Source organism: Aedes aegypti, chromosome 3 (assembly GCF_002204515.2).
Source record: "Aedes aegypti strain LVP_AGWG chromosome 3, AaegL5.0 Primary Assembly, whole genome shotgun sequence".
NCBI classification, from domain to species: domain Eukaryota; kingdom Metazoa; phylum Arthropoda; class Insecta; order Diptera; family Culicidae; genus Aedes; species Aedes aegypti.
The window spans coordinates 387,926,906-387,952,463 of NC_035109.1; the positions used below are offsets into that span (position 1 = coordinate 387,926,906).

The following is a 25,558-nucleotide window of genomic DNA, read 5'->3' on the forward strand; positions in this document are numbered from 1 at the left end:
ATATGGCATCGAAAGACACGTTATCAAAGGCACCCTCAATATCCAAGAAAACACCCAAGCAGGATTGCTTCTGAGCGAATGCTTTCTCGATATCGTATACAACTTTGTGTAAAAGAGTCACAGTGGACCTTCCAGATTGGTAAGCATGTTGATTCACATGAAGAGGCATGTTTGCCAAATAAACATCACGGATGTGATGATCGATAATGCGTTCCAGACATTTCAGAAGAAAAGAGGTCAGACTGATTGGTCTAAAACTCTTCGCTTCTGCGAGCTGAGGCCAGAGACTCGTAACTACATTTGGTTCATCCGTAGATGCTATGTCCACACATCCGGGGAAGTGTGTATTGAATAAACATTCTAAAACTTCTTCATCGGAAGAAGTAAAGTTACCATTAGGTAAGCGAATTTCGTTCACTTGGAAATCCTTAGACTTTGCAAGGATTTTGCTCAGCCAACTGACTTCACTCAAACTGGAAACATTTGTACAAAGGTTTTTCCAGCCGGATCGTTCAGCAGAACGAAGAGCCTTCTTTAAGCCTTGCGAGCCGACTTGAACGACTCTGATCCAGCTGAACGGCGTCTGTTCCAACTCCTTCTACATTGTTTCCTGAGTCTAGTCTTTACAGACCGCAGAGGACATGCTTCTTCAAAAGCTTCCATAATGTAGGATGTTGTAGTATCAACGGCATCATCCAGATCACTTGGATTTTCAATGGACGGAGAATATCCATGAAATTTGGTCGCAACCAATTCAATATAGAGTTCCCAGTTTGTTGATCGGGGATTCCTAAAACGCAAAGTCTGCGCAGTTACATTTGAATGTTCAAAGAAGATGTAGCGATGATCAGATAATGATTCCTCATCTGATACATGCCAATTCGTCAACTCGTGACTGATTCTATTCGAGCAGAGCGTTATGTCTAACACTTCTTCTCTATTAGAAACCATGAAGGTTGGGCGATTGCCTATGTTAAGTAATCCAAGGTCAGTACTACTTAAGTATTCCCTCAGACTGGAGCCTCTCAAATTGATATCTGAGCTGCCCCAGATGATGTGATGAGCATTGGCATCACTGCCCACAATCAGCGGAAGGCCTTTTGTTACGCAGTGTACGACAACTCGTTTGAAGTCATCCGTTGGGGATGGTTCATCATGTGGTAAATATACTGAACAATAGACGTATTTCCTGTTGAGGTCACCAACAGAAACATCAATTGTGACAGCACATACATCTCTGGTCGTCAACTCAGAAATGAGTGTAGCAACGATTGCTTTATTTACGAGCACGCATGCGCGGGGCATGGAGCGCGAGTTTGCCATTTCAAGTTTGCTGAAAGTAGCAAAAACTGAATCCACAAGGTTACCTAGATAGAAGGTTCCTCTACGAAAGTAGGGTTCTTGAACTAGCGCCACTTGGGCTGCACCATTTTGCATGAGTCTGCAAAGATTGATCGTTGCTGTTCTTTTATGCTGAAGATTGATCTGAGCTAACCTAACCGTAGCCACTACCCAAACTAGGCAGGATTAAGCTTTTTGCAATCTCAGCACGAAAAAAGACCAGCAACGAAAAAACCAGATCGATATCTATTTGAAGTCGCCAAAGGCGAAAGAGCACATAATACACTATGTAAAACGCAAAATGCGAATCCATATAGGTGATAATTTAAATTAAATGTCAACATATTCATAATCCCACCCTTATTAAGCCTCAGGATAGAGACTGAAGAAGGGCAGCCGATTATCTCGGAGAAACACAAGGTCACCTGCACCATTGCTCCGGGTAGCACAGGAAGGACTCAATACTGTGGAGGGCGCCCTGGTACCCCACAGGCTCCGTTAGCGGTTAGGTTTTATTTAGACCCCCCTAACCATTCATTCCTAGGCACGGTACGCATCACACCATAAATTAGGGGTCATCTGTGAGGTGGACTTTTACCACCGGAACAGGCAGTCCGTAGTGTTAATTCTTAGCCAGTTGAAACAACCGCTACCGACACTACGCGGCTATCTAGGCTGCTCGGGAAAAGGAGGTTAATATTGATGATTAACTCCTGAAGTGCCCAAGCAGCCACCATAGCACCCTCAAGGTGGGCTTCGTAGCCGTGCGGTTAGTGTCACCAAGGCATTTAGCCGCATCGTGTTAAGGAGTGTGGGTTCGATTCCCGCCTCAGGCCGGAAAATTTTTCGTGAGGAATGTTTTCCGATTGTGCCACTGGGCGTTGCATACTAGTCCGTTGTCTAGTGTGGTGCTTCCTTCAAAGGGCAAAATGCCCACTGGAAGCATTAACGTGGCTGTGTCTATAAAAAAAAAGTGCAATGTTGAACAGTAAATTCGAAAGTGCGTCTCCCTGCTTCAACCCGTCTAACGTCACGAACGAGGTTGACACCTCGTCTGCGATCCGAATACTTGATTTCTAACCATCCAGCGTAGCACGTATCGGCTTAATAAGTTTCGCCGGAGAACCATGTTCAGACATTATCCGCCACAGCTCATATCTTTTCACTGAGTCATACGCTGCCTTGAAATCAATAAACAGATGGTGAGTCTGCAAATTATACAAGCTAAACATCGGGTCCGTTATCGAACGGCCATCACGAAAACCAGCTTGGCATTCACCGACGAAGGACTCATCGAGCGGTCTCAGTCTGTTAAACAAGATGCGCGACAGAATTTTGTACGCTGAATTCAGCAGGGTAATTCCTCTGTAATTGGCACACTCCAGTCTGTGCCCTTTCTTGAAGATTGGGCATATGCGGCCATCCAACCAGCCTGTGAGCAATTTTTCGTCCTCCCATACCTTCAGAAGTACTTGTTGGATCGACTGATGGCTCTCTTGCTCACTGATATCCTTTTTAACCTCTCCTATGGTCGGTGGGTACACAGCTTGAACGTCATCATTAATGTTCATCCTGCTCCTCGCTACATTTCCATTTTCACCCTTCAACAATTGCTGAAAGTGCTCCTTTCACCTGGCAGCCACCGCCGTTTTATCGGTCAGCAAATTCCCTTCTCGATCATTGCACATGGCGGGCACTTGTACGTTATTGTGCCGCACACCATTGACCGTTGCATAGAATCTCCGCATATAATTCCGGTTCATGCTTTCTTGTGCGTCAGCTACCACACTTTCTTCGTGCTGCATTTCTTTCTGCGGTGGATTTACTTTTCTTCGTCTCTCGCTGCCATGTACCGCTCTCTGTTCTGTCAGTTACCAGCCATCGGTCGACGTCTGGTGACATCATATCTGTCACTCTCTGGCACTCTTCATCGAACCAGTCGTTTCGTCTTCGTCGTTGACCAGTGCCAATTACTTCCCGCGCCGTTGTTGTCACAGCTTCGTGGATAGGGTCCCAATCAACCAGCACGTGGTCTATTTGGGAGCAGGGCATCACTACTCGGGTGTTGCGCCAGATGTATTTGCGGATATTCTTTCGTGCGAAGTAGGTACTGTTGATTGCCATCCCTCTAGCAGCAGCGAAGGTTACTAGCCGCAGGCCTTTATCATTGGCTTTCCGTTCCAATGACGAGTCGGAATAAATCTTCTTTCCTGATCTGCACATCTACGTCGCCGATGACTATCTTGACATCTTGTTATGGGCACTCTCCGTAGGCCTCTTCCAGGTTCTCATAGAACTCATCCTTCATGTCATCGGGCTTATCATTCGTTGACGCATATATGCTGATCAGGCTATAGTTGAAGAACTTGCCCTTCATTCTTAACAAACAGATTCGGTCGCCTACCGGTTTCCATCGAATAATTTGCTTCATGTGCTATGAATCACTATGAAACCAACTCCACGTTCTGCTCTGTCGCCACCGTTGTAGTAGATGTGGTTCTTGAATGAAGTGTTTGTGGATGGGGTCCACCGTTCGGAATTCACATTCCAGTTCCTGTAATGCCGACATTCCGCAGTTCACCAGCCACCACCAGCCTAACACGCGCGGGTTCATGCAAAGATCTCACGTTCCAAGATCCAATTTTCCAATCGTTGTCCTTTATTCGTTGCCGGGTCTGTTGCCGTAAAATCAATCCGTTTGCTCTACTTTTGCCTTCCTTGGTTGGTTAAGAGTCTTCAATAGGCCACCTAACCATGGTTGCGCTACCTACATCGTTCTAGAGGGGCTGCCTCCTTGGTGCCGACACGATACAGCATTGTCCGTTTGATCTATACATAATGACCACGGCCATAGCCATCCACCTTTATCAGGGCTTTGGACCTGTAGCTCTGGTTCTCAATAGTTTCAAGTTCTTTCGGACATGCTACTATGGTGATCCGTCATGCGCTAGCGGTGCTAGGAAAATATTCATAAAAATGTTTTATTTTTCTCCCTGAAAGTTTGAAAATAATTTGTTGAACGTGCGAATTTCACCAAATAATTGTGTGTGTTACAATTTTGATTCCATACACCCTTTAGAAATTCCACTCTTCATGCCATGGTTGCATACTGTACCATTGTTTATTAATTTCAAGGTCATGTTCGACACAGTGACGGAAATCTAGCTGTGGCGAAAATCTAGATGTATCTTAAGACGAACTGGGAAAGCTGATAAACACAATCAAGTATAAGAATTGCACACGACATGTCAACTTCGTTTGTGAACATATATAGATAAAAAAGGGAAAGCGTTTCTAAACTAAACTGTTCAACGTTGCATTCTTTCACATACATTCTTCAACTTTGTTGGCATCGAACACAGAGCAGTGGATCAGACTTACGCCATCTGGAGCCAAGAAATCAAAACGAAACCCAATAGAAGCCAGGAGATAGCAGTTTGATTTTCATATAATCAGACCACACATTAGCTAAGATATAAAACTTTTTTGGAATTCATGTGACATCACGACAAGAGTTACTGCTCGTATAAGTTTATCGTGACTTTTTTAATTATATTCTCAAGAAAAAAAAATAAAGAAAAAAATTTCTTCAGAAGTTCATCTAATGATTACTTCGCATTGGATTCCTCAAAGAATTTTCTAAGGGATTTTTCCAAGAACATTAGCATTGGATATCCCATACATACATACATACAAACTGAGAGATCATCAGGAATACCTCTGTAGAAATTCCTAAATCCTCCAAGATTTTATCCAGTGATTCAACCATCGATTTCCCTTGGACATCCTTCAAGATTTACATTAAGAATATCCTTTAAGATTATTCTAGTAACTTCGCCCCAGAGATGCCTTCAGGGATTTCTTAGGATTATCCATAACATTATCTTTCCGCTAGAGACGAATGCCCCTTCTGGGTAAAGTCTCTCTAAACAAAACAAAAATTATCTTTCCGGATGTCTTTAAGATTTTAACCAGGAATTTCTTTAAGGATATTACTCAAAAGATTCCTTCTACGCTTTCTTTAGGAATTTCTCCAGTAATTCTTTGAAATTTTCTCAAGAAAGCCTATGAAGATTTTTCCAAGAATTCTTCCATGAATGTCTCCAGGAAAATATTAAGGAAATTTCTCAGAAAATAGAGAATGATTTGAATAAAAAGAATCCGTGGGGTATTCAGGTATTTTTTTGAGAACAACATGAATTAACCTCTGATGAAAATAGTGTAAATTTATAAGTCACCAGAATCTTTAGATATTGTGTGAGTTCTAACGAACAAGTATCTTTGAAAGATCTTCTAAACTCTTGAGGAAGTTTTAGAAGATTTTTTAAATTAATTCCTGAATAAATTGCTAAAATAATTGAAAATATCAACCAGACCTTGAGATAATATCCCTCAAGATTTTCTAACCGAATTCCTAGAAAAATATTGTTCGCAACACTTAAAGAATTTTTGTGCAGGAATGATCTCAGAAATTACTGAGAAAATGGTTTGATGTGGAACCTTGCATCCGTTTTTGAAGATTCCATGAAGATTTGAGAAACTCTTTGAGAAATGTTTGAAAAAAACAGAAGGAGTAATTCTTGGATGAAAAAGATTCTTCAAATAGATCCTCAAAGAATTTTGGATTTCTGGGAGTAAACATGGATGAACTTTCTTGAAGGAATACACACGAATAGGCGGATGAATTCTGACAGGTTTTTTTTTGTAAAAATTCCTACACTATTTTTATTTTCAACTAAACTAAACATAACTTCAGAGTAATTCTAATACGGATTATTTTGTTCTTTTTTTTCAACTAAAAATTTTAAATCAGAGGGGACGGACCTGGTGTAGTGGTTAGAACTCACGACTCTCACGCCAAGGACCTGGGATCGATGGGGTTCGATCGGGATAATTACTTATGACGTAAAAAAATATGGATACGACTTACCTTAAGAAGGAAAGTAAAGCTGTTAGTCTCGAGATGAACCAGCCAAGGGCAAAAAAATCTCATTGATCAAGATAGAAAAAAAAATCAGAATTTCTTCCTCCTAGGAATTTGTTAACATTTTTTTTTTTTCAGAGGTGCAGAACGACCTCAAGATCCGTGCCTGTACTCAGTTTTATTGAACATTTTTCCCATTAATAATGGTTTGGCGGGGCACCTTGTACAGCGGATGACCGTGGATGGCTATAGAACGACGAAAAAACATACCAGCTCCTTATTTGCTACCCTGAACGCAGTTCTTCCAGGAAGAAACAGGAAGCACCAACGGATAAACGTCCCTCGTTGTCCTCCTGACTTAGCACGATGTGCAGTATACATTTTGAAATTGCGTGAAAATAAAACCGAAATCAATTTAAAAGCATACCATAAAACAAGATATTTATTATCGCTCCTCGGCGCCATTACGTGTCGGAATTTATCTATTTTTGATCGTTTTTCCGCGGTTGAACGGGCTTTGGAGAGAGAGGGTGCTAGCTTGTTTGTCCACGCTGCTCAGGATACGATGTTGTGGTTTATGCATTGTTTGTGGATTGCAGGACTGGACTCTGTACTTGGATGGCAGCAGAGCAAGAGAAGAAGCGTTCGAACGTCTACAGAGGCAGAGAGTGTTTCCGAAATAATAGAACCGGGGGTCACAGTGGATAGGTTTTATAATTCAGCACGGTGCTCGGATATTCCGGATCGATGGTTTGTGGACAAGACATGGATATATTCTGGGAAAATAGTATTCCAATCGTAAAAAGCGAAAAAGAAACTATTGAAATGTTAGCTCACCTTGTCAATTGTCGGAAAACGTAAAGATCATTGATTTTGTTGAATACTTGAACAATTTCATAATTGTCCGTCGAATCCGATCGAATGGTCGGCACTGTAGGAATATGATCGTGCATCGCAGCAGTTCGTTTGGCACATTCGCAAGTCTTCGAACAGATACTCCGTCGCACTTAGCACATCTTATCCCATTTTGGTTCGAACAGATGATGATGGTGCACTGATCCAGAACACACAGCTCCGACTTCTTCTCCTTTTAGGTCCAGCTTGCTACCCACAGTATTGCATTCTGCCAACGGAAAAATACGTCCAAAAAGGAAGTGAGCCTCGGAAGCACTTTCGAACATGTGTTTACGATTGAATCGTTAAAAGATAATGCTGCAATAGACAGTTCTAGATTGAGTTGTGGATATTGCTTCCGCACACACACTCGCACTGATTCAGCACCGATATCTCGCGGCTTCAATTCGGCTAATGTTTTCACGCTTATAAAGACTGTATTGAATATAAGTTGGAAACATGTTCTTCTTTCTACTTTTGGGACATTATGTCCCAACTGGGACAGAACCTGCTTATCAGCTTATTGTTGTTGAGAGACATTCCATAATTATTTACTGAAAACTTGATCTTGAAAATGACCATTTTTGAATGTGTACCGTAATCCGGGGGCAAATTGATCACTGGGGTGAATTTGATCAGGTCGGTACCAAATAGCATTTTCTTTCAAGGATGCTTAATACTTCGTTACCATCATAGACATTTAATGTTTTTTAGTTTGTAGAAGTCAAATGATGGTTTTGAACTATTTCATTTTTATTAAGGTCAGTTTTGCATAGAAATATTTCACAATTTTTGAAGGTGTTAGCAATACTGTTGGAAATGTCGGTATTGAACAACCCGCTGGTGCTAAGCCTGCATGTAAACTTTGAGTGTTAAAAATGTTGTGTTAGCTTCAGTGTGAAATGCTGAGCTCATTTTTGAAATCGTACAGCATTACAAGAATAGTTTTTTGATCGTAAAACCGTTTATTGTTGAATAACGTGCTTATTTCTAGGGAAATTGCATACATTTAGGCGTATTATGCAGATTTACAAAGATCAATTTTGGCAATAAAATTATGATACACACGAGTTGTAAGAATATTGACATCATTTTCAGATTCAGGAGACTTATAATTAGTAGATAGGGAAATTTACATTCTAAAATATGCTTTATTATATAGTGATCAATTTCGCCTCAATTTTTCATTTGCAATTTTTGATATTATAACTAATTTTATGAAATGTTCAATTTTATTTCATAAAAAACCGATTACATAAACTGATAGTGATCAATGGAGTACTGATTTTACATAAATAAATTTGGACAATTTTTGAATTCCAAAGGAAATCATGAAAAAAGTTGTGAAAAAAGTGATCAATTTGCCCCCGGATTACGGTGTATTGAGTCATAAGCATGAAAATACTCTATGGACTTCGAGTAAATTACAAGATGAGAACATTTTGATCAAGCCGTCTTTGATATGTCCAACTATTTTCGATACAGTCTTTAAACGGGAGCAGGACAAGCAAACATATTCTGCGTAGGTAGCGAGAAGATGGATTTTTTGATAAATTACGACGTTTCAAACGATTTAAGTGCTTAGAGTTGAAGCAGATTTCTCCCTAGCTAAAAATTACGATTGTCAGTTACATTGCTCTTAGCTACCCAAAGCAGAACGTCATTTGTCGAAGTTTTTAATTGCTTTTGCAACTAGAGCACATGCTTCTGGTTCACATATGCACTTCTTAGGTATAAACGTCACAAGCTCTCAGCTCAGTTCCACTAACCATAGTAATTTTCACCACATTAGCTGCACGGTAAAAAGAGTCTCGTTATGGATGGATTCTCACGCACATGTTGTCGGGTGCAGCACGGAGCGCTATCGATTTTTTCACAGTTGCACAGTGCAACAAAATTCACCGGCTAACCGAAGGTGGAAATCGAGCCATATCCGCTACAAGTGACACCCTTCGATCATGACGACAACGACTAAAGGAGCCAGTCCATTAGCTTCCCGGCTCCCGGTTATCGTGATGGAAAGTCATAAATCATCGCACCCCTGAACTGATTTGCCTTTTAGCTGCAACCAGCAGCACACGTCACGGTTGACGGGTTGGATTGGCGTCACCGGTATTTCCAAGGATTGAGGTGCCTGAATTAAATTCTAGTAGTATTATTTTAAATTAATTTGACACAAAATCAAGACGCGAGATGTTCATTTGGCTTTTGTTTACTCTGCCGTTTTGAAGATACAAATTTTGAATTTCTTTCAAGACCCATGATGAAACTCTGTTTTGTATGTATCTTAAGAAAGGGGTAGTTTTTGATAAGTTCATTGATTTCTGAGATTCGTGTTGATATTAACATAAGATCATTGCCGAATTACCACTGCTAGCGCATACGGATAACTATATAGTAGAATGTCCGAAAGAACTTGAAACTATTGAGAACCAGAGCTACAGGTCCAAAGCCCTGATAAAGGTGGATGTTTGTGATGGCTATGACCGTTGTCATCCTGTAAAAAACAAACGGACAATGCTGTATCGTGTCAGCACGAGGAGGTAGCCCCTCTAGCTCGATGTAGGTATCGCAAACCTGGTTAGGTGGCCTATCGAAGACTCTTCACCAACCAAGAAAGGCAAAAGTAGAGCAAACGGATTGATTTTACGGCATCAGACCCGGCAACGAATAAAGGACAACGATTGAAAAGTTGAATCTTGGAACGTGAGAACTATGCATGAACCCGCGCGTGTTGGACTCCTGGCTCGTGAACTGCGGAATGTCGGCGTGAACGTGGCAGCTCTCCAGGAAATACGCTGGTCGACAACCGGAGAACGTGAATTCCCGAGCTCCGAGCGGTGGGACCCCATCGCCAACACTTCATTCAAGTGCCACATCTACTACAACGGTGGCGACAGAGCAGAACGTGGAGTGATTGGGAAGCAGATGAAGCGAATTATTCGATGGAAACCGGTAGGCGACCGAATCTGTTTGTTAAGAATGAAAAGCAAGTTCTTCAACTAGGGTAAGTGTTTCCTTTAGTTGTGGGTGTTCCTATAGTTGCGGTAGTGCCGTTTTCACTGATTTTATTACATTAACCACAGAACCGACACTGCCAATCGACGTATTGGCTTGTTGATACACGGAATACCCAGACAACCAGAAGTCGCATAGCAGTATGCGAACAAAGTCGTTTATTTGTACAAACTGCATCAGTTCCGCACTACATGGTGTATCAAATCGTTTGATTCATGAGTTTCCTCGCATAAAATGTTGTTTTATGAGCTAATACGTACATTCCGTTTCGTCCCGTATAGTTTTACAGAGTAAATCGGATCAATCCGTAGCAGCTGTCAAATAAACTTTGTTATCATAAATTAAGTCGCATAAGAGTACACACTAATTCGCAAGAAAATCTACGCACTCGCACTGCATGTTATGTTTCATCATATAAAATATGTACATATATCGCCTCCACTTTTGTACGTATAAGGCCTTTTCTCGACATCTTATACGTGAAACTTTGCACATATAAGCATCGCATAACGCAAAAGGTGATTTGGTTATACGTACATTCTGGTTGTCTGGGTAGTTGAAAAGAGCGTTCAAATTGCTTTGAAACTGATAAAATATCACTAAAATTGCTAAAACTTTACTTGCTTGTACCAATAGTTGTGGTAAAGTGTTCCTATAGTGGAGTATCCCATAAGAAAACAACGGATACCGCAACTATAGGAACTCAAATTAAAAATATACCGCAACTAAAGGAACAGTGTACCAATAGTGGAGGTCACGGCATAAAAATTAACAAGGCAGGCTCTTTACTGATGTAAATAACAAGTTTGATTGGAAACATGTGACGTCACTCCTATCGTACCATATACCTTCCGGACTACTAGATCATTTTTTTCGTAAATTTGTTCGAGGTGGATAGGAATGACGTCGTCAAGTTGCTGTCAGTTTTCGGAATACGCCGTGAGTGGAGGTATTATTTTTCACTGACATGCCATGGATTACTGCGATGAAATCATTTTTCTCATTAAGTCAACGGTCGTTACTTCCCATTACAACATTATCATGTACATTAACGATCAACGCTCCGTCATCGTAATCATTGTCATCATCGAAACTTAAAAAGCAGTTTTTCTGTTCAAAAACTAAAAATTATTCGATGAAAATGTGTTCACTGTGTTTCGGTAGGGGAACAGAATACTGTGAACACATTTTCCTGTAAATTTTCTTGATTTTGAACGAAAAAACTGCTTTGAAGATTCTGAAATTAATGACGGATCCTGCCCCCTTAATTGCGCATCTTGAATTTGGGCGTTTAATTGAAGTTCAATCGTGCTTAGTACCTCCACTATTGGCACATCTACCGTACAGCCTGATCAGCATATATGCGCCAACAAACGATAAGCCCGATAACATGAAAGATAATTTCTTTGAGAACCTGGATAAGGCCTACGGAGAGTGCCCAAAAACAAGATGTCAAGATAGTCATCGGCGACGTAAATGTGCAGATCAGGAAAGAAGATTTCTTCCGACCCGTCATTGGAACAGAAAGCCTCCCGGTAGGAATATGGCAATCAGCAGTGCCTACTTCGCACGAAAGAATATCCGCAAACACACCTGGCGACACCCGAGTGGCGATGCCTCCTCCCAAATAGATCACGTGCTGATTGATGGGCGACATTTCTCAGTTGTCATGAATGTCAGGACCTTCCGAGGCCCTAATATCGACTCTGATCATTATCTCGTCGTAGCTAAAATTCGGGCGCGGTTATCCAGCGTCACGAGTTCCAGAAAAAACAGAACGCTACGCTTCAATATACAACGCTTGTTGACTGATGGGGTAGCTGCACAGTATCGCCAGCAGCTAGACGAGGAGTTGGGAAGAATCAACGTTGCTGGAGATGTTGACAGCCTTTGGGACCCTATCCACAAAGCTGTGACAACAACGGCGCGGGAAGTGATTGGCACTGGTCAACGACGAAGACGAAACGACTGGTTCTATGCAGAGTGCCAGAGAGTGACAGACATGACAAATGTTGCCAGAAGATGTATGCTTGTGGTTGGAACCCGACAGAACAGAGAGCGGTACAGGGCAGCAAGAGCCGAAGAAAAGCGAATCCACCGCAGAAAGAAGAGGCAGCACGAAGAAAGTGTGGTAGCTGACGCTCAAGAAAGCATGAACCGGAATGATATGCGGAGATTCTATGCAACGGTCAATGGTGCGCGGCACAATACCTACAAGTGCCCGCCATGTGCAATGGTCGAGAAGGGAATTTGCTGACCGATAAAACGGCGGTGGCCTCCAGGTTGAAGGAGCACTTTCAGCAATTGTTGAACGGTGAAAATGGAAATATAGCGAGAAACTGGATGAACATTGATGATGACGATCAAGCTGTGGACCCATCGACCATAGGAGAGGTTTAAAAGGCTACCAATGAGCTGAAGAACTGTAAGGCTGCTGGGAAGACCCGGTCGAGCTACTCAAGCACGGAAGTGAGTAGCTTTACCAGTCGATCCACCGAATACTTCTGAAGGTATGGGAGGACGAAGAATTGCCCACTGGCTGGTTGGATGGCCTCATATGCCCAATCTACAAGAAAGGGCATAGACTGAAGTGTGCCAATTAGAGAGGAATTACCCTGCTGAATTCGGCGTACAAAATTCTGTCACGCATCCTGTTTAACAGACTGAGACCACACGAGGAGTCCTTCGTTGGCGAATACCAAGCTGGTTTTCGTGAGGGCCGTTCGACAACGGACCGGATGTTAACCTTGCGAATGATCCTAGATAAATTCCGAGAGTAAAACTTGCACACTCACCATCTGTTTATTGATTTCAAGGCGGCGTACGACTCAGTGAAAAGAAATGAGCTTTGGCAGATAATGTCTGAACATGGTTTCCGGCGAAATTAATTAGGCTGATATGTGCTACGCTGGATGGTTCATGATCAAGTGTTCGGATTGCAGACGAACCAGGTTGAAGCAGGGAGACGCACTTTCAAATTTACTGTTCAACATTGCACTTGAGGGTGCTATTAGGAGATCTGGCGTGCAGAGATATGGCACTATTATCACAAGGTCGCAAATGCTCCTTGGCTTTGCGGATGATATAGACCTAATTGGAATCGATCGCAGGTCGTTGGAAGAGGCCTTCGTGCCTCTGAAGAGGTAGACAGCGAGGATAGGCCTGACCATCAATTCTACCAAAACGAAGTACATGATTGCAGGTAGAGATTGAGTCAGGCATGGTGGTGTAGGTGCTGAGGTAGTGTTTGATGGAGATGTGTTTGAAGTAGAGTGTCCATCCCGGGACATCCCGGGACAAAATATCCCGGGATTTGGCAAATTTCGGGATTTCCCATTTTCCAGGATATTAGTTCTGACATCCAGGGAATCCTGGGATTCCCAAAATGTACGTAAAATTCAATGAACACCACTAAATTTCAATGAAAAACAATGGCATTTTTCTTATTTTATAAAATAGAAAAGCATTATTGAGAAGAGTAATTATTTTCAAGATAATGTACCAAGTAATAAACACATATTTTTATTTGTCAAGTTACAAAGTTTTAAGTCATAGGCATTGATTATTGTGGCTACTTCATCTCAAATTTCAGAAAATCGCTTGGTTTTTGCGCTGACATAACTGAAAATGTATCAGCATATTTTCTACTTAAAAGCGCAAGTAGTGATACTTTTTCGAATCAAAATTACTTATGCTGACTAGAGTTTGCAATTTTCCCGGGGTTGGACTTCCCGGGAAACAGGAAATAAAATTTCCATTTCTCGGGAAATCCCGGGATCCCGGGAAATTTTCAAAAACGAGAAAATAAAGCAAATTTGATGGAACTTTCTATTGAATTATTTGTATTTCATGTATATATATTTTATTCCAGTAAATTTGTATGGTTACTTCTCTTTTTTTGTAAGTTTGTGTTTCTAAAAAAATCTGTTTGCTTCGTTTTAATCGTCAGGCTTCAAATGAAATTCAAATCATATTTACCAACATAAAAGCAATCCTTCAAGCACTAGAATAAAAACTAACTAGAGTCTTATGTTGAAAATTGTGACTGTTACATCCATGAAAACTTTATAATTCCACTCAATTCAAAAAAAAAAATCCTTCGAAAAATACTTTGTTTACTATAGCTTATAATCATTTTTAGAAAAAAAAAAAAACATATCGTCAAAAACATATACATTTTAACAACAACTATTTAATTTCAGAAAACAACAAACCAACATCGAATTATAACTAGTTATCTAGTAAACTTATTGCTTATAATGGTATTCTTCTTCTTAGCATTACATCCTCATTGGGACAGAGCCCGCTTTTCGGCTTAGTGTTCAATGAGCATTTCCACAGTTATTAAATGAAAGCTTTCTTTGTCAAAGTTGCAATTTTCGCATTCATATACCGTGTGGCAGGTTCGATGAGTATGATGATATTTTCCATTACCAAAAGATTCTGGACCGACCGAGAATCGAACACAGACACCTTCAGTATGGCTTTACTTTGTAACCGCGGACTCTAACCACTCGGCTAACGAAGGTCCCTGGTTAGAATGATATGACAAGTAAATTGTGCGAAGGTTTTTGTTTGAAAATAGATGGTCAATCCTTTTTTAATATAATTACCCGGGAAATACGGAAGTCCCGGGAAATACGGAAGTCCCGGAAAATACGGGAATCCCGGAAAACAGAAAATCATTTCCTGGGAAACGGGAATCCCGGGAAATCTCATTTCCCGGGAAATGTTCCCGGAATTGCAAACTCTAATGCTGACTGAGTTTTATCACTTTGAAATTGCGAGCTGCAAAATCAACATGGCTATCAGAACGAATGACGGGCTACTTATACTTAATGCTTTTCTTTTCAACATTAGCCATTTCAAAAAGCCAATTCTGAGAAAGCAAATTTAAAAGTACATCTAAACTTCAGTCAATAATTTTCAGTTATTAACTTTTAGCATGATATTCTACAATACCTTCAATTATCTTTAATTGTTTCTTTTGTTCTAAAGTTTTAATGAGTTTTCAGTTAATTTTTTACCATACTTCCATTCATAAGTGTTATAGAGAATTTGAAAAAATCCCTAGCAAATCCATAATTAGTCAAGCTAAGTTTTGATTATTGTTAAGTTACTTCAAAATAATACGAAATGAAATATGATTTGCTATAATTATAGGAAAATTACATTATCTTATTATTTCATTTAAAAACATTGTATTGTTGAATTTGTACTTCCATTTCTACCAGAATACTGATTTAATTAAAAAATATTATAAATCTCGGGATCACGGGATTTCCCGGGACAAGCTAAGATCTTTGTCCCGAATCCCAGGACGAGCAAAATGGCCGGGAAATGGACACTCTAGTTTGAAGTTGTTGAAGAATTGGTTTACCTTGGAACACTTGTGACATGTGACATTTGACAACGACGTTTCCCGCGAAGTGAAAAGACGTGTTGCGACTGCAAATAGGGCCTTTTACAGACTACGTAGCCAGTTTAGGTCCCGCAGCTTGCAAATGGAAACAAAATTCACCCTGTATAAAACATCGATTCTTCCGGTGGCTCTCTACGGTCACGAAGCGTGGATGTTGAAGTACTCGGTGGGAAACTCGAAAATGGTGTGTGGCGCAGACGCATTTATCACGAGTTGTATCAAGTGTACAAATAAGCGTATAAAATACGGCAGACTTCAGTGGGCTGGTCACTTAATGCGAATGTCGGAAGAAAGAATTGCGAAAATAATATTCAGCAGGGAACCAGGTAGAGGTCGGCGGCTTTGGGGAAGACCACGAGTACGCTGGCTGTACGCAGTGGAAGAGGACTTGGCGAACCCGAACGTTTGGGGGCAACTGTAGAAGTTTCGCCCAAGACCGACGAAGATTGAGCTCTACAATACGCCCGGCAATGGCGTGACGCTACGTTGTAGCCATCAAGGTATCAAGGTAGGTAAAGAAACTGGTGTATATGGTATAGGATATCCGCTCCTGAAAAATTTACCACTCGAAGGTAAATGTTCATTGCTGGCAACTATTGATAGCACATGAGAATCAGGTAAAATCCCTGAAATTTGGAAACAGGCTGTAGTGGTACCGATTCCCAAAGATACTAGGCGTGAAGGCAACACAGAGGAGTATCGGCTGATTTTTCTGATAAGCTGCATAGCTAAAGTTCTTGAAAGACTTGCAAATAGACGGTTTATCTTTGAGCTAGAGCAGAAAGGGTCTATTAACTCTATGCAATTTGCCTTTCGTGTAGGTTTAGGGCCTTGATATTGATATTGTGGAATACGGAAAACATTGAAACTTCATTCAATTGACATACCGAAAGCATATGACACAGTGAACAGACAAATGGTAATCGAACGATTGAAAGAATTGAAGTTTGGAGGACGGATGTATATTTTTTGCGAGTTTTTTTTTTTTTTTTTTTGAAGGACAGTACTTTTATAGCTGAAATTGGTTGCGCGGAATCAAGCAAACGCGCCACATCGCAAGGTATCCCACAAGGTTCAGTTATTTCTGTTTCATTGTTCTTGATTACCATGGCTCCTATTTTCAATGTCATTCCTAAAAACGTGAAGATATATGTTTACGCAGATGATATTATTTTGGTGGGTTTCGGATCCTACAGAAAATGCTTGCGAACCAAAATGCAATCTGCAGCAGAATTTGCCTTTGAATGGTTGTCTTCGGTCGGTTTTCAAGTATCCGTGCCAAAATGCCAGCTTTTTCTAATTTGCAATAGTCGCGTCACAACGGAGTTATTAAACATATAAAACAAGATAAGATAATCATTCCTGTCGTTAATCAAATGAAAATATTTGGATTAATTATGTATCGTAAATTAAATAAACTATGCTAAGACAAGAAGACAGTCTGCGTCTAGAAAACTTAATACTCTCATACTTATATCAGGGCGAAAGCGTGCAAATCGTGGAACTCTGTTCAAACTTGTTCACAGTTTAGTAGTACCTCGTCTGTTTTACGGCTTTTCTTTTGCTGGAAGAAACAAGGAGAAGGTTTTGCTTATCATCAGTCCCATATACAATAATGCAATACGAATAGCATCTGAAGCATTTCCTACAAGCCCTATACAGGGCGATTACTATTTCCTGTCAGTAAAATCAGTATTCATAGAAAAAAGATGGTTGTATGATTTTTAATAACCAGTGCATATCCAGTTTTGGACATCTTTAACATTTGTCTTCACTGTACATAGATAATATATTTATTTTTTACCTTAATTTCCAGCCACATACATTGTTTCAGAAGCATTACAGTTAACACGAACGTTATTCAGAAACATATATTTCAACCAAAAAATCTATATTTTTTCGCTTAAATTTTCCATAATCAGACTTATGCTATTCCCTAGTAATTCTGAAAGATTGTGGTAACATACTGTATTTATCAGGCAAATTTTACAGCGGAGTTTAGTCAAAAATACATATCTGTGGAAAACGTGCGTGCCAGGTGTTATGCCTTTAAAACAACACATATGACTAAACATTAAGGTAAATGAGAAAAGATTTAATCTTTACTTCGTCAAAACAAACTTTATAGATGTAAAAAACCGAATGTATACTGGAAATTAAAATTCATACATACATCTTTTATCTAGGATCAGTTACTTTACTGACAGGAATTGGTAATCACCCTGTAAAGAGCATTATGTGTGGGGCAGCTATGGATTGAATATATTGCTAACTTAAACAAGGCTAGAACTGTTATACGTTTACTAGAAATGCACAGAACATCTTCGGATTTGCCAATCATTCGAAGAACAAAACTTTGGTTCTCCTTGATTTCAAACACAGAGTTTCTCAAACACAGAGTTTCCAAAAATTACTCGAACGTGGAGGTTGTAACACCCAAACTGGGATAATCGAGCTTTTAAAATAGGTTGGTCTCTTCAACGCAATTGAAAAGCTGGTGACAGTTCGAGAAAAGTAATACCATTTTATAGAGAGCTAATCAGACAATAATATTAAAATCATTCCAAGATTTTTACCGATGGAAGTAAGGGTCAGGGTCGCACAGGGTATGTGGTTTTATTCGGATAACAGTGAAATATGCGGTAGGATAAACGATCCATGCTCGGCTTACTTACCAGATTGGATGCAAATAGATTTTTCAAAACTTTAATATGGGATGCTTAGCAGTTGGGGTGGGCTGCATCTAATCCAAGAACTCAGTTGAACGCCATTAAAGAAAATGTAAAAAATGGAAGGGTAAATGCAACCAATATGAACAAAAGATTATTACTAGAATAAAATTAAGACATAGTAAACTAACACACAACTATCTAATATCAAGATGATCCTCGTTGTTCGAGCTGTAACGATCTGTTGACTGTAGAACACATGTTTGTAAAATGTAACACTCTGGATAAAAAGAAAGTGATATTAAATTTCAGGAAACCTTACTTATTTGGCTTTACATCAATTATCGTGATAAAGCCTCGCCAACAATAATTCGCCAATTCACTCGGTTCATGGCCGCTTCTCTCCATCCTCGACTGTGACTCACACTCTCCAGGTCCTGGTGCACCTGGTCATCCAGCACGCTGCGCCCCACGCCTTCTTGTTCCGACCGGATTCGTAGCGAACACCATCTTTACAGGGTTGTTGTCCGGCATTCTTGCAACATGCCCTGTCCAGCGTATCCTTCCAGCTTTAGCTACCTTCACGATACTGGGTTCACCGTAGAGTTGAGCGAGCTCGTGGTTTATCCTTCGCCGTTCTCCTGTACGCCGCCGAAGATCGTTCAGGAAACCTAAAACTATTTTAAAAAATGACACAAAAGCAGAAGAAAAAGTTATAAAATTGGTCAAAAAACTAGATTTAATTAAACTCGTGTGACAATTTGTAAATAAAGACGCGAATGACCTGCTATGGTTAAAGCGTCTATAATTAAAAAAATAGTTGAAGAAACCCAATTTTCCCCGACAGAATGTTTTGAATAGTTCAGGAGTGTCAGGTGAGTTTTGTCGAGATACTTATCTACGTCGAAAAAAAATGATCGTGTAACCCGCGCGCAAATACGGACGTCAAAAATTTTCACTCGCGTTTTTTTTTTTTCTTCTGATTTTGATATTTTTTTTAGTGAATTTAGGCGATCGTGATTCAGATTGCGTTTTGATCTTTTGCATTCATAATAAGATTTACGTCCGGAAAAGACCGGAACCCTCCCCACTAACTCCTTCCTGTGACAACCATGGAGAGACAGAGGTAATCTCGGTCTCTATAACAATGGATGTCACACTCACCCTTCCTTTCCCCGATGACAGTAAGGACGTGGCTGGCGCAGTTATTGACTTTATAATTTTTGGGGTTCTCGAAAGTGTACATTGAAAATGGAAAGCTATTCTCAAGACACATTCTTGTGCAACTGCGATTATTCTGGTCAATCACGGAGTAGCAACTACGAATTGTATGGTCATCCATGCTTATGCTTATGCTTATTTGTTTAAACAGACATATGATATTTCTGTGGGAGTTGAACTGAACACAAACACATTAATAAAGACTTAAAAACAAATATAATGCTATAGAAACTCACTCAATTTCTCGAGCAGAAAACAAAAGTCGGAAAATTTGAAAAAATGTTTCAAACACGTTAGAACTAGAATGTAAGTACAAACTAATTATCCCGTAGTAAAAACTCATTCTTCTAGCCACAATCAAGAAATTTGCTGGAGAGAGAAATTCAATCCAACGGATAGCAGAAGAGATAGTCATGAGTTTGTTTGCTATTATGTGATTATAGTCCTGCAAAAATCTACAAAAATCCCAAACAATATCAGCTCAAAAATGATTTGTTTCTTCAGCAACATCCTTCATCAAAGTTTGAAGAAAACGTTTTTCAAATGGAATGATAAGTGTGTACTTACATTAAAATACTAGCGTGTTTGGAACATTTCTCAAACTTTCTCCATAGTGATTTACATATAACCCTACATTGTCCTTGGACCACCTTTATATCACCACCAATGAAGCCGAAAATTTCACAGAACTCTATTTTTATGGTAAGGAGCATATGGAAGATTGGATTTTCGAACATTTTAAATTTTGAATTGCCCTAGTGTGCATATGTCCTAGAAAATTACAAAAAACAAACGGCATAGACTGCCGAGCCCACATAAGTTCCTCTACTTTGATAAGGGTATTTGTGAATAGATCATCAAAATCTATACTACAAAACAAATTATGGTCCTGTCAGCCAAACCTTAACATTCATTCATTTTGTCTATTTGTCTATTGTTCTAAATATTTTACATACACACTGATGAGAAGTGGTTGAAGAATTTGTGCATTTTGGAACTTTTGTGACGTTTAAAAAAAATAAAACTATACTAAAGACCCGAACAGCATCCATTGCAGAGCGAAAATCTTTATGATAGACTTCTTGAAGTTGAGAGGGACTTGGGAGTATTTACATAACAACGGAAACAGCAACTTAGCAACGAGTCCAGTGAAGAAGAATAATCTATTCGGTGTAGTTTAATCGTAGCGAATTGTGGCCCATCATGTAACAAATTAGTATCTCAGCATGTACTTCCATCTTCTGTTATTCACACATATTTCACGTATATAAATGCGAATTCCCGCAATGGTTGCGTAAAGCCATATGCAACTCTGGGCTGTTCTCTAAAAGATCAAATTCAAAATTTTATCACTGCTTATTTCAGATGTTGCCTTGCTCATGCCTCGATACACTCACCAAATCCAAATCCCATTGCATCGCCAGCTCCAACGTCAACTAAGCCGAAAGAAAAAGGGTCTATGTTATCGGCTAGACTATTTCTCTAAAAACTGTAACCGTCGCTTACTGCAAGCTGCTTTAGTTTCGAAAATTCCAAAGGGAATATCGGTTTACTGTGAAAACAATCAGTGCCAATGAATGGCTGCTGTGCGGCATCCTACCAGTCCAACGGGAACATCCAGACGAACTGAACAGACGGTCATTCTACGTTTACCATGTGAGCTTCCATCATTGGGTGTTCCGGAATACATACGTTGCAGTTGCATTGTCCCATCGTATGTGATTAGCAGAAATTCGCTTTAGGCAAATTTTGTCACTGTGCCTGTTCTGATACGTGGCTGTTACGTAGTCCGGTGAGGTCTGGCTTCCATGTTGGTCTAAACCGAGCCGCTTGCACCATTGTCGGACTGTAGAATTCCGATGAAGTGCATACCTAGTCTGTCCAAAGGGAATAAACTGAACAACAAATATCCACCCAGAGCAAATAAAACTTCTCTAATCGGCTTAAATTGAACGAGTGTACGGTATATAAACCGTGCTTAATCGACCTAAAAGTGCGATCGATACCTTCCAACCCTTTCTTTGTCTTTCTGGACGGAATGTCCTCCGGCAACCCATCCACCTTAGTTCAGCCGATTCGACTGACAACGGGTTGCATTGCGCAAGCTGATGGACAGTTTCATTCAAGAATAATGACCACATACTGCTACTGCTGCTGCTCCTGCTGCAGGATCTGTGAGGATTGCATTGCTCGTGTTGTGTTCTCAATTCAGCAACACAGCCAGCCATCAAACTGAAATGCAAAAACCAACGCCACAGACGGGTAGAGATGGTGCCTTCACACTTGGAAAGCTGTTGCAGCTTGGAACCGGAGATTTGCTACACCCCGGATCGGACCATGATGAAACGATTGATGGCGAATGCTGAAGCAAGGTCGATGGCTACTGCTCACAGTGGTACTGCCATAGACCAGAAATCATGAAATAAGTTGTCTCAAGAATGTACACACATTCTCTTTGCTCTGGAATGTTTTTTTGAAAACTACCTAAAGGAATTTAACATTATTTTTCGGTGCTACAAAAACAGTACTTTTCAGTGTTAAAAATAACAATACTTTTCAGTGCTTCTAAAACAGTACTTTTAAGTACAATTTTTCTACTATTGATCTCTTTACAATCCTTGTGTAGGGGCCCAGATAGCCGTAGCGGTAAACGCGCAGCTATTCAGCAAGACCAAACTGAGGGTCGTCGGTTCGAATCCCACCGGTCGAGGATCTTTTCGGGTTGGAAATTTTCTCGACTTCCCAGGGCATAAAGTATCTTCGTACCTGCCACACGATATACACATGCAAAACTGGTCACTGGCATAGTAAGCTCTCAGTCAATAACTGTGGAAGTGCTCATAAGAACACTAAGCTAAGAAGCAGGCTCTGTCCCAATGAGGACGTAACGCCAGAAAGAAGAAGAAGAACAATCCTTGTGTGGACCCGTGCCTTAAATTTTTCTTTGGACCCGTTAGTGAAAGCTAGCGGTGGTAATCCTTCTTGGACACTGTCTTGGAAAAAAACCTCTTAGAAGGTCTCTTCTTCTTTCGTTTATTCCTTCCAAAAAAGTGGGATTTGAAACTGTCACTAAACGTGGCAAAAATGGATGAAAGGGCGTTTCTCCGGTATGCGCGCTTACTTCCAAGGCTGAAATGGTTAATGTTGATAATTGCATCGATGTGAGCAATCAGTTCGATGCTCTAGACAAATTTTCCGAACACCAAATCGAAGCAGTCTCTAGCACAGGCTCTTTGATTCAAGTGAGTAAGCAAATAGTGCCGCCTTTCGTGGTCAGTTGGTTGGGGGATTTAGGCAGGAGATCTTGAACTCCATTAGGGAAATCAAGGTTTCCTTCCAAATTGCAAAGAAAGGAGGCTGCTGCGTTTTGTCGGAAACTCTTAAAGATCGCGAACTTTTTCTAAAACATCTTGAAGAGAAGAAGCACATTTTTTTACTTATGACTACAAAACTGAACGTTTGTTCAAAGTCGTCTTGAAAGGTCTCACTTGAGAGAGTAAGTCACCTGAAGAGATCAAAAATGGAATAAACGATTTATGTACTTGGATTTTCCTCAGTCCAATTAATCATTTTGAAAAGAGAACCCAATCTGGCATTGTTCGGAAAGAGTTTTCTCAAGAATATTATTTAGTTCACTTTAACAAAAAAGAACTAAATAATATTAAAGCTTTACAAAAAGCTAGACTTATATTCGATGTCCTTGTGACATGGGGACATTTCCAGAAACCTGGAAATTACCAGAACTTGCGAGTTGAAAAGGTTGCAACAGTGTTGAGCCCTGTGATTGTCATGACAATTTTGCTTTTGATTGTGTCCTTATCCGCAACAGTTGCGACAAACGGTTGTGAGCGAGCTTGCTCTGTTGTTTATTTTCCGTTTCTTTTGATGACAATTTAATTCACTGGTCATGGTACGGAAAATTTGTCACATGGATGCTAAATGCATGATTTGCGGAGGTTCTTCTCACGCTTCTCACGTCCAGTGAAGGAAGATACCGATAAGTTCATATGCGCCAATTGCAAGGGCAATCATAAGTCCAATTTTTGGGCTTGCCCTTCGCGTATGGCTCGCGTCGAGGCTCGTGCCAAGCAGATGAAAGATAATATCCGTTACGATAACGGTCGTTTCCGGAATTCACCTGGTAGAATATCGAACAATTCTCATTTTTCAGTTAACGATCGCTTAATCAGGAATCATACCCATCAGAAAGATCATAATCATGCTCATTCGACAACTAATTTTAATCCGTCGGGTAGCCATTCGAATCTTTAAATTTCGAATGTATCTACCCACGGAAAATCCTTTGCCGATATCGTAACAGGTAATTTGACGTCCTCCCCTATTCGTACTATGAGTACCCATTCTACTTATTTCAAATCAAATGGAAAATAGCCTGCAACATCTATTCCGCCTCTTCGTCTACTGAAAGTTCCAACGGAAAATCATCAAATGTATATATGTCTGCCTCTGATTTTAATTTTCTAACTGAACAATTGAATCTAATGATTGATGCAATGTTTAAAGCCACCTTTATGACTGAAGCAGTCAAAGTTGGTGTAAAATTTACTAATCAAATTGTTATTGGATTACGTTTTTCTAATGATCCAATAAATAAAAATTTAAATATTTAAATTGGAATGCTCGTTCTTTGAATGGTAAAGAGGACGAACTGTTTAATTTTCTTACAGCTAATAACGTGCATATAGCAGTTATTACTGAAACGTATTACTCATGCTGATTTTCGTTCTGATCATGTCCTTGTTACATTTCAAATATCTCATGAATCGATTCTCAATCCTATCAGCTCCACTTTCAATTATTTTTGAGCCGACTGGCATATATATGAAACATGTATTGCTTTTCTTTTGAAAATTTTCCGTCCTGCGGTAGCCGCCAAGTTCTACCGCAGCTGTCAAAGTTCTACCGCAGACTTGAGAATCATTGTATCATTGAACGAAACCATCTAACCAAAGCATGCTAGTAGAGTCCACAGCTTTGAAAAACAGCCGAAAACAACAATCATCAGTATGGTTTCCAAGGTATCATAGCAGCTGATCCATGATGCTTTGTGAAAATCAGTAATGTGACAGCTGCGGTAGCTTTCTGTTCAACCGCAGAACGGAAAGTTATCTCTGAAATTGCAATATTGACTTTAATCTTGATGTTAACATTTCTTTACAAACGAAACTTGACATTGACAATGCTCTTGAAACTTTAACAAATTCCATTGTAGAAGTCAGGAGCATTGCAATTCCAAAATGTGAAGTAAAATTTGAATCCGTGATTATAGAGATTATCTTAAATTCTTGATCCGTCTGAAAAACGTGAGGAGAAAGCAATTTCAACGCACTTGCGATCCTGCTATGAAAATTATATAGCAGAATTTGCAGAAATGAATCAAAAAAAGTTTCTCACAATTAAGAACCAAAAATTTTGAAAATAAAATTTCTCAATTGGACCCTGGCTCTAAGCCCTTTTGGAAATTATCTAAAATTTTGAGAAAACCTCAGAAGCCAATATGCAGTTGAAATGCAGTTTGAAAGTGCGCACAATTTTAATTTAGGACTAACTAGTCCAATTGAAAATCAAGTTACTCAGGACTTCGAAAATATTCTCAATCAAGAGAACGTTTTCGAAAATACCTGTGAGACTGATTTGAGAGAAGTGAGAACTATTATTAAATAATTAAAAAATATGGAAGCTCCTGGCGATGATGAAATTTTCTACATCCTCTTCAAGAAACTTTCAGAAAGTAGCTTATCATTTTTAGTTGATATATTCAACAAATGTTTTCAGTTAGCATATTTTCCTGACAAATGAAAAAATGCTAAGGTTGTTCCAATTTTAAAACCAGACAAAAATCCTGCAGAAGCTTCTAGCTATCGTCCAATCAGTTTGCTTTCCTCCATCAGTAAACTTTTTGAAAAGGTCATTTTGAACAGAATAATGGCCCACATCAACGAAAATTCATTTTTTGCCAATGAACAGTTCGGTTTTCGCCATGGACATTCGACCACTCATCAACTTTTACGTGTAACAAATTTGATCCATTTATACAAATCTGAAGGC

At 39.8% G+C, this 25,558-nt stretch overlaps 1 long non-coding RNA gene across 1 annotated transcript; it reads right to left on the bottom strand.

Annotated features, from left to right (window-relative positions):
* Positions 1-20,381: 20,381 nt before the first annotated feature.
* On the bottom strand, positions 20,382-21,359 carry LOC110678913. Its single transcript, XR_002502041.1, has 3 exons — positions 20,996-21,359; positions 20,887-20,925; positions 20,382-20,813 (listed from the first exon to the last, which is right to left on the bottom strand). It is a non-coding gene; the product is annotated as an uncharacterized LOC110678913 (long non-coding RNA).
* Between the last annotated feature and the right edge of the window lie 4,199 nt (positions 21,360-25,558).